This window comes from Gorilla gorilla, chromosome 2, assembly GCF_029281585.2.
Source record: "Gorilla gorilla gorilla isolate KB3781 chromosome 2, NHGRI_mGorGor1-v2.1_pri, whole genome shotgun sequence".
Lineage (NCBI taxonomy): Eukaryota > Metazoa > Chordata > Mammalia > Primates > Hominidae > Gorilla > Gorilla gorilla.
The window spans coordinates 182,566,254-182,576,448 of NC_086017.1; positions in this window are offsets into that span (position 1 = coordinate 182,566,254).

The following is a 10,195-nucleotide window of genomic DNA, read 5'->3' on the forward strand; positions in this document are numbered from 1 at the left end:
GCTACTCACAGTGTACTATCTGTGAATGGTGCCCCTGGAGTTGGGTACACAGGGAACACATTGGGAATGCAGCTGGGAGGTGTGAAGGTCACAGTCTTGGATGAAGCCATCTAAATGGAATGACCACAGGTTACCCCTTTCTTCTTCAAGATTCCTCTTGGTTGTCATTCCTTCCTCCTTGCCAGCACCTCCCTTTCTTTGCAGACCACATGTTTGGGATTGAGGCAGCCCCTTTCCAGCTGTATGACTTTGGGAAAGTTACTTAAGTCTTCTAAGTATTTGTTTTCTTATTTAGAAAAACGGGGATATAATAGCATTTATCTCATGGTATTATCAAGTTGAATAAATGAGATAATGTCTGTAAGAGTACTGGCCCAGGGGGATGGTTAGCCAAGTTGCTAACCGTTGCTGTAATTCCTAATTCTAAGGCTGAGATTCTACCCGTGAGGTCTGTAAAGTCTCTCTACAGTCTTTGAGAAGTGATCTGCTCCCCTCACTTCTCCATGAAAATTTCTATTTTTCTCCATATTTATTTTTAAAACACATTTTACCTTGTTAATAGCTGGAATTGAATTTAAACAGTCCTCAATGCCTTAGAATGATCAAATTATTAACACAGACGATCTCTCCACAACGATTCTGTGCCCACTTTCTAGTGTGTGGTTTTTTGTTTGTTTGTTTGTTTGTTTGTTTTTTGAGACAGAGTTTCACTCTTGTTGCCCAGGCTGGAGCACAATGGTGCGATCCCGGCTCACCACAACCTCCACCTCCTGGGTTCTAGTGATTCTTCTGCCTCAGCCTCCCGAGTAGCTGGGATTACAGGCATGCGCCACCACGCCTGGCTAATTTTTTGTATTTTTAGTAGAGACAGGGTTTCTCCACGTTGGTCAGGCTGGTCTCTAACTCCCAACCTCAGGTGATCCGCCCACCTCGGCCTCCCAATGTGCTGGGATTACAGGCTTGAGCCACCACGCCCGGCGTGTGTTTCAGCCTTTGTGTCTCTTATGCTGCATTGGTCCTCACCCTGTGTTCTTTCTCCGTAATAATAGTAATAGTAGTAGTAGCAGAAGTAATAATAATTACCATTTTCTAAATGTGTCTCTTTTATCAGACTCCTTATTTACATGCTCAATTTAATCTCCACAGTTGGTTGGTATTATTATTTCCACTATATAGTTCAGGAAACTGAGGTCAAGAGTTTTACAATACATTGCCCAACGTATCAGAGCTTGTAATGTTGAATCTGGGGATGTCTTATCCTAAAACCCATTCCCACTCCTAGCCCCAGGCAACCACTAATCTATTTTCTGTCTCCAAGTACAGAATCTTTATGCATAAGATTATGAATTTGCCTAAGGAGAATCACTTGAACCTGGGAGGTGGAGGTTGCAGTGAGCCAAGATCTCATCACTGCACTCCAGCCTGGGCAACAGAGTGAGACTCTGTCTCAAAAAAAAAAAAAAAAAAAAAAAAAGATTATTTGCCTATTCTGAGCATTTCATACAAATAGAATCATATAATATGTGACCTTTTGTGACTGGCTTCTTTCACTTAACATTATGTTTTCAAGATCCATCCATGTCACAGCATGTATCAGTACTTCAATCCTTTTGTGGCTGAATAATATTCTATTGTATAGATTTATCACATTTTGTTTACCCATTAATCAGACGATGGACATTCGAGTTGTTTTTACTTTCTGCCTATTATGAATAACATTGCTATAAACATTTATGTTAAAAGTTTTTATATAAAGATATGTATATAATCTTCTTACTCAGAGTGGAATTGCTGGGTCATATGGGAACTTTAACTTTTTAAGAAACTGCCAACCTTTTTACTAAAGTGGCTGTACCGTTTTGCATTCCTACCAGCAATACATGAGGGTTCCAGTTTCCCCATATTCTTACCAACACTTGTTATCATCCATCTTTTTGATTATAGCCATTCTAGTGAATATGAAGTGGTATCACACTGTGGTTTTGATTTGCATTTCCCTAATGACTAATGATGTTGAGAGTGCCATCTAATTTTATTAATGTTCTTTGTGTGAAAAGGACAATCCCTAAATTTTAGTGGATGCCAAATGAAGAATTGTCTAGATAAATGTTTCTCTCCTCTGTAATTCACATTCTAAACTTAATATAATATTTAAAATACTAATTTGCTTTTCTGTAGTAGCAAAAGGAAAGGCCTTGCTCCTGCTGCAGATTTGTGTGTGTGTGTGTGTGTGTGTGTGTGCGTGTGCTTGATGTGTTATTTGTTTTGTTTTTATATGGAGAAGGTTTTAAGTACAAAAGAAGTATGTACAGACACTGATGGTCTCTCAACCACCTGCCTCAGCCCACCTGACTTTAGAGCAACTTCAATGCACATTCCATACACTTCCTGTGCACACCTTGAGGGCACACTCCTGGCACCTGTTTGCTTTTGGCCTCAGGGCTTTCTCCACAGCCATAGAAGGCTGCTCATCTGGATCCTAGAGCCCAAAAGTGCAAGAGAAAGAAGAGAGGAGGGTAGCTTTAATACTGACCCCCAAAAGGAACCTTCAGTCAATAAGGTTTAGAAGTTGATGGATAAACACTGTAGCCTCTCATCCCTTGATGGGACAATTCTGGAGCATGGTCTACTCAGTTCCTTAGCAATGCCCAGCAGACATAAGCCACAGTTGCTCACAGTGGAAACCCACTCTTTAAAAACCACTTTATTGGCTTTCCTCTTTTCTTTGTCTCAGATTCCCAGCTCCCACATTTCTGCTTCCTAGGATCACCTCAAAAATAAGCTACCTGCTCAAAAGTTCTTATCTCAGTATCTGCTTTCAGGGAAACCCAAATTATGTAAAATTATGAAAATGAAAAATGGATAAATGAGTAAAGGCAGCATTAATTGATTGAAAATTTGCAAACAATTTACTTTAAAGAATCCCTTTTGCTATTTTTCCACTATGGACCTGATGTTTTAAAGATTTTTTCTTATGAAATAAATTGTATTTATAAGATAATAATAAATGTTGTCTTAAGGTCAAAAACAATCTGCTTTTAATACTAGTGTTTTCTCCACCAAGATTATATTATTTTTGCCAAAAAGCAAAGAAGACTGGAGTTTTAACTAGTCTACTTAATATTTATGTGTGTGTGTTCCATTCGACTTGTTCAAAACAGTTCCCCAAGTCTGATTATTATACTGTATTATTTTTTAAATAGACACACAGCACATGGTGGGAACCCAGAGGCTGAGAATTCCATACTAGCAAGTTCTTCCCACGAAGGGTGTTTTGGGGACCAGCGATAGAGCGATGTCAATCCCTAGGTCCTAGCTGTTGGCAGCTTTCAGAGCTTGTTTACAGTCTCTTCTTTTTTGACTTGTGATATCCCAGTTTGGTTTGTAGGCCTTGAACATTTCACAAGTCCCCTGCCTCTATCTTCTTTTTTTTTCTTTATAGACAGAGTCTTGCTCTGTTGCTCAGGCTGGGGTGCAGTGGTGTAATATAGTTCACTGTAAACTCAAACTCCTGGACTCAAGCAATCTTCCCACCTAAGCCTCCCAAGTACCTAGGACTAAAGGAGGTCACCACCACACCCAGCTAATTTTTTTGTTTGTTTGTTTTTGGTAGAGATAAAGTCTCACTGTGTTGCCTAGGCCGATCTTGAACTCTTGTCCTCAAGCAATTCTCCTGCCCTGGCCTCCTAAACCCTTGGAATTACCGGTGTGAGCTACCGCACCCAGTCTCCTTCCTCTATCTTAAGTCAGCCATCATCCCACTTAACCCAGACTTGGCAGCTTTGTGTGGCCATCTCTCCACAGATGTTTGTTATTCCCCAATCCGCTGTTCTGTCCTAATTGTCATCTTCTGCCAAACTGAGAAATAATGAGACTGGCTGAGGCAGGATAGAAGAGCAGTGGTATCAAGTTAGAAGTCCTGGGTTCTAGTTCCAGTTCTGCCCTTCCTCGTATGGAGACACTAGAGAAAGCATAATCTACTTGAGCTCCGTCTTCTCATCTTTAATGTGGAGATAGCATGATCAATTTTGAATTCTCACAGGGTTTGAGAGATAAAAACTGCTTCAGAAACAATAAGGCAAGGAAGTTCAGTGTAGTGTTGTTTTTGAGATTGAAAAATTAGAACTGGACTTAAATATTTAAATATGAGCGGCCAGTTAAATTATGACATAATCATTATAATCTTTGCAACCATTAAGATTTATGTTGGAGAATAGTTAAAGGTGTTGGAAATTAAGTGGAAAAAAACAAATTATAAAACACTTATGTGAAAGTAGAGATTACCAGGAGTGGGGTAGAGAAGGGCATGAGGAGTTATTTAATGGATACAGAGTTTCTGTTTGATGAAAAAGTTCTGGAAATGAATAGTAGTGGTGGTTGTACAACATTGTGAATGTACTTAATGCCACAAAAAAATTTTTTTTTTTTTGAGACAGAGTCTTGCTCTGTTGACCAGCCTGGAGTGCAGTGGCACAAGCACAGCTCACTGCAGCTTCTTTCTCCTGGGCTCAAGCAATCCTCCCACCTCAGCCTCCCGAGTAACTGGGACTATCAGCACAAGCCCAGCTAATTTTTGTATTCTTTGTAGAGACAAGGTTTCACCATGTTGCCCAGGCTAGTCTCAAACTCCTGGGCCCAAGCAATCCCCCAACCTTGGCCCCCCAAAGTGCTGGCATTACAGGTATGAACCACCACACCCAGCCAGAGTTGTACATTTAGAAAAGGTTAAACTTGTAAATTTTATGTTATGTATATTTTATCACTATAAAACAAAAGGTAGCTGGAAGGTTGAAGAATGTAGTTCTTAATAAGGTAAAAACAAAACACAGTTCTCATGTGAAATCATGGAAATTTCTTCTAATTTATGACTATTCTAATTTTCATGGGCATATAATTAGATGAGCTATTAAATTATTTACTTGAAATTTTCAGCACAAAAATAAATGTGTTTGTATTTTTAAAACAATTTGTGTAGGGTGATCCTATTTTTAAAATTTATGTGTATATATTATATATGCACATTATAAACATATACACATATATATGCAAACTACATGCATATCTGCTTTTTCTAAATTTTCTATGGTGAATATTTATTACTCCTACAACAAATGAAGTACCATATAAACCATAAGGAACTTTTATTACTTATATGGTGGCTTTGGCCTGTCATAGTGTATAATACTCAACTGTTGCCAAAGGAATATGTCTCAGGTAATCTCCAGTTGGTGGTTTACTTGAATTTGCAGGTGGAGACAACAGAATATGCAATGTTTGAAAAGTGATGGACTCTGTGGCTCATTTGAGGCCTTGAAGTAAGTCCATTATATTTGGAACATTATGTCTGTGAGTGGATGCTGTTGGGATAAAGGGCTCAGGATGAATCTGGAGAGGTAGGCAAGTAATAAAGAGACAAGTTGAGCACATTAGAGTTTGGACTTATCCTAAGGGCAACAGCAAACCACTAATGGGGTTTAAGCCAATGAAATCATTAGGTTTACACATTAAAAAGATTAAGGTGTTTGTCTCATGCTAAAGGCACCAGAGAGGAGCAAGACTGGAAGCAGAGAGGTTGATTATGAGGCTGTCATAGTCTCCCAGGCCATCTGGACAGGAGTGGTCACCAGAGGGATAAAGCCTGTGGATCTGAGACACATCTAGAAAGTAGAACTTTTGTGATGCTTAGTTCTGATTGGATATGGAGAAGAAGGGTAAGCACTATCTAGGATGCCTCGAGGTCTTAGCTTTGGGCAATGGAGAAGGGGCTGTGTCACCTACTAAGATACGAATCAAGTAGGAACTTGTTTGAGGGTGGAGGAAAGTAACAGGTTTATCTTGGAACCTGCCGAGTTTGGTGTCTGTGCAGTTGGAAATCCAGAAAAAGGAAAACTCAGAAGAGGTATCAGGAGCCAGTGGCATATAGAGGGTAACTGAAGCCATGAGAGTGGACAGGATCTCCCAGGAAGAGCGTGTAGAGAAGAGGTTTGTAGTCTTTCTTGGGGGTAAAGGGGTGATAATCTGATGAAGTCCATGAACCTTTCCTTCAGAAACGTTCTGAAGGGGCTTGGTTGTTAAGAAAATGGAAGAAATCAGGACATAGTTGAGGGTTGTCATGAGGTCAAGAAAGATTGAGACTTAACTATGTTTAGATAGACAAGTAGTCAGGAAATGATTAGAGAAACAGAAGAGAGGAAGAAAATTCAACGAGAAAACCAAACCCTTGAGAAATGACAAAGAGACTGGCTCCCTAAGAGAGCAAAAGGCAAGAGTGTTAGGCAAAAGCAGGGGCAACTTTTTAAAGTCAGGAACAAGGAAGAAAAGCTAGAAGAGAACGCAGGTGGGCTTGTGGGTTGGAAATTGAAGACTTTCTTATCAGATGACTTCTGTGGACTCAGTGAATAGGAGGTGAGGTCATCTAATGAGAGTCGGCAGAGGTCACAGGTCTGTGAAATGACCACTGTAGAGATTAGATATGGAAAACACTATGGGATTTCTAGGCAGTAGAAGCCCAGTTAAATATGGGGACCAGGCATATATAACGACATAAATCTGGGTGATTTTTCTTCAGCAAATCTTGAGATCCTTGGTGAAAGTGAGAAGAATGCAATGGTTCAATTTTTTAAGGGCTATCAATTTGCCAAGGATTGTGAGTAAAAGATAGCAGGGCAAAGGAGATGAAGAGTCAAATGAGAACTGATCACAGAATGATGAACCAGGTATCAAAGCTGTCTGGAAATAAAATGAGGTCAGAAAGAGAATGATGAAAGGAGACAATGGATATACCTAGGGATTAAAAATACCAAAGCATGCAGCCAGCCAACCTGTGTGCTCAGCAGTTCATTTGTTTTAAAGACTTTTATTTTTATTATTTTTTAAAATCACCAAGTGTCTTGATGCACCTATGTTGTAGTTTGATCATGAATTCCTGACCAGAACACTGAAGCTGAGGGAAGCCATTTGAAATCAAATTCCTTGTTCCAACCTAACAGCAAAGACTGTATAATCATTAATTTGCCTTTCAAATACAGGACCAGAATTAGATAGTAAAATATGTCTTGCATTCCCAAACTTAGGCTAATATCACTTGCACATGTAAAGGCTATGGACTAGGTATTAGATAATATTGGAGATTTATAAACCTTCTTATGTATATAATAATATTGTAGTTATGTAGGTTGATGTCCTTGTTTTTAAGAGATGCCTGTGAAGTGTGTGGAGGTGAACTACCAGCTTATCTGTGACTTATTTTCAAATGGTTATGGGAAAATGTATAACAAAGCAAATATGGCAAAATGCTAACAATTATTGATCAGAGTTGATGGTTCTCTACAAAGGAAGAGGGTTAATTTTACTTCCTGGGGAACATTGGCAACATTTGGAGACATTTCTGTCTGTCTCAAGTCAGGGGGAGGGTATGTGTATGCGTGCATGGGCATGCACTACTGGCATTTAGTGAGAAACCAGGGGTGTTGCTTGTCATGGTTTGGCTCTGTCTCAACCCAAATCTCATCTCAAGTTGTAATCCCCACGTGTCAGGGGAAGGGCCTGTCGGGAGGTGATTGAATCATGGGGGTGGACGTCCCCTTTGCTGTTCTCGTGATAGTGAGTGAGTTCTCAAGAGATCTGGTTGTTTGAAAGCGTGTGGCACTTCCTTCTTCACTCTCTCTCCTGCTCAGCCATGGTAAGACATGCTGGCTTCCTGCTTGCCTTCCGCCACGATTGTAAGTTTCCTGAGGCCTCCCAGTCATGCTTCCGGTTAACACAGAACCGTGAGTCAATTAAACCTTTTTTCTTCATAAATTACCCAGTCTCAGGTAGTTCCTTATAGCAGTGTGGAAACAGACTGTACACAGCTGAATATCCTACATTGCACGGGAAGGCCCCCAACAACAGAATTATCCATCCCGAAATGCCATAGTGCTGAGGCTGAGAAACCCTGAGCTCGTGGTAGATATATAGATGATCATGGTGCCACTGCTAGTCTTTCACCTGTCCAAAATATTTTAAAACTTTTGCTAAAGGAAGTTTGAAATGAGAACTAAACTATGAGAACAAAAGAAGACATCTATCTTCTAACTAGTAAATGATAAATTATTATTGGTGGTGGTCAGAGATTTTGTTTGTGATTGAGGATTCTCTTGAAAACCATAACTTTTAGGTGGATGGCTGGAAACCATTCCTCACCCTCCCTATGGTCAATCAGTCAAAAATAGAACATTGTTTTTATTCAGTACTTGAATTTTTTTGTGCAAAATGTTCTCAGAGGAAGAAAAAGGAAGGAAAATGGACTGTTATAGACCACTTACTATGACCTAGGTATCATGCTGAGCACTTTTCATACACAGTCCTGTCTGGCTTGGAGTCAGCTGATACAGATTTAAGTATTCGTTGTGTCACACAGTGACTAATTTCTTTCTTTCTTTCTTTCTTTTATTTTTTTTTCTTGAGACAGAGTTTTGCTCTTGTTGCCCAGGCTGGAGTGCAATGGTGCGATCTTGGCTCACCACAACCTCTGCCTCCCAGGTTCAAGCGATTCTTCAGCCTCAGCCTCCCGAGTAGCTGGGATTAGAGGCATGCACCACCACGCCCGGACAATTTTGTATTTTTAGTAGAGATGGGGTTTCTCCATGTTGGTCAGGCTGCTCTCGAACTCCCAACCTCAGGTCATCCGCCCACCTCTGCCTCCCAAAGTGCTGGGACTATAGGCGTGAGCCACCACACCTGGCCACAATGACTAATTTCATTCATTTATTTAATCATTTATTTCTCCACTCAGCAAACTTTTATTAGATACCTGCTAAGTTTCAGACACTGCTGGACCCTGGGGATATAGAAATAAATAAGGTATATTGCTTGACCTCGGGAAGCATATGGCCTATTGAGGGAGACAGAAAATTTAATAGTGAGCCATGAGAAATGATCCTCTCTAGAAGAATGGACAAGTTCCTCTAGGGGCACATAGGAGGTCAACAAAACCAGAGACAACTTCTCAGACTTAGGATACTTAGGAGTAAATCCACTCAAGGGACACTGGCGTGAGATTGGGGTGAGTGAGCTGTGAGGGTATGGGGATGAGTGTAGCACTCAGAGCTTGAGACAGTTCTGGAGCTCCTTCTATGTAGGTGGAGCAGCATGTTAAAGGCCTGGAGATGAGAGAGAAAATGGAACGCCTTACAGTCCTTGCATGCATTCTAAGGCTTAATTTCAGCAGGCATCAGAATCTCCTAAAGGATTTGTGAAAGCACAGATTACAAGACCTCACTCTCATAGTTTCTGATTCAGTGGGACTGGATGGGGCCCAAGTAGTTGTGTTTCTAACAAGTTCTCAGATGATGCCGAGGCTCCCTGTCTAAGGACAACACTTAGAGAATTCCTGCCTTAGAGAAACTACAGGTAGTTCGACTAGGGCTGAAGCTGAAGAGATGATCAAATTTGGACTAAATTATTGAGCCAATAGGGAGCTATTGAAGTGTTTTAACCACTTGAGCACTTTAATGCATAATCTCTCTTAGCCCTTGTATCTTCATTGTAACATGGGAGACTAATAACTATCAAACTATCTATCTCTCAGCATTCTTTTGAGAATAAAACCACGCAACATTATGTAAGTAAATTATAAACCACCATATAAATGTCAGAGATAATTATTAAAATTAACTCACTTACAGCTGAAAATATTCTCTTTTTCCAGATAATAAAACTGAGGTATAGTAGGCACAGTTGGTATCAGCCAAAGCATCTTGGGCCTGGCTCCAGCATGCTCACCAGTGCACCACCCTGATCCTCCCTGCCACTCCAGTCAGGAGGAAAAATGTTTTAGTGTTACAAAAAGCCTCTGCTCCCAGTTGTCATTCCACCTTCTTCTTGACCTTAACCTATTGAGTGAAGTAGATGGTGAGGCTGATTGTCCCAGAGTGGAATCTAAGAGAATGACTCACCCAGAGGTCAAATATGTAGCCCAGCTGAGCAAGGGTGGCCGGTAAAGCTGAGGTCAGACAGTCAGGCATAACTCACAGTTCTGCCCACTAGGCTTACCTGAGGTCCAAGAACTGGCACAGGGTTTTTGCCAAGGAGATGCTGGGCTCTGAGGTTGTCTCAGTCAGCAAGTGGCACCCAAAAGGAGAACTTCAAAGATTCATTCCTGGGAAACCCCATTAAGGAAAATAAAATAGTTTGGGGAATTGGCAACTTTTCA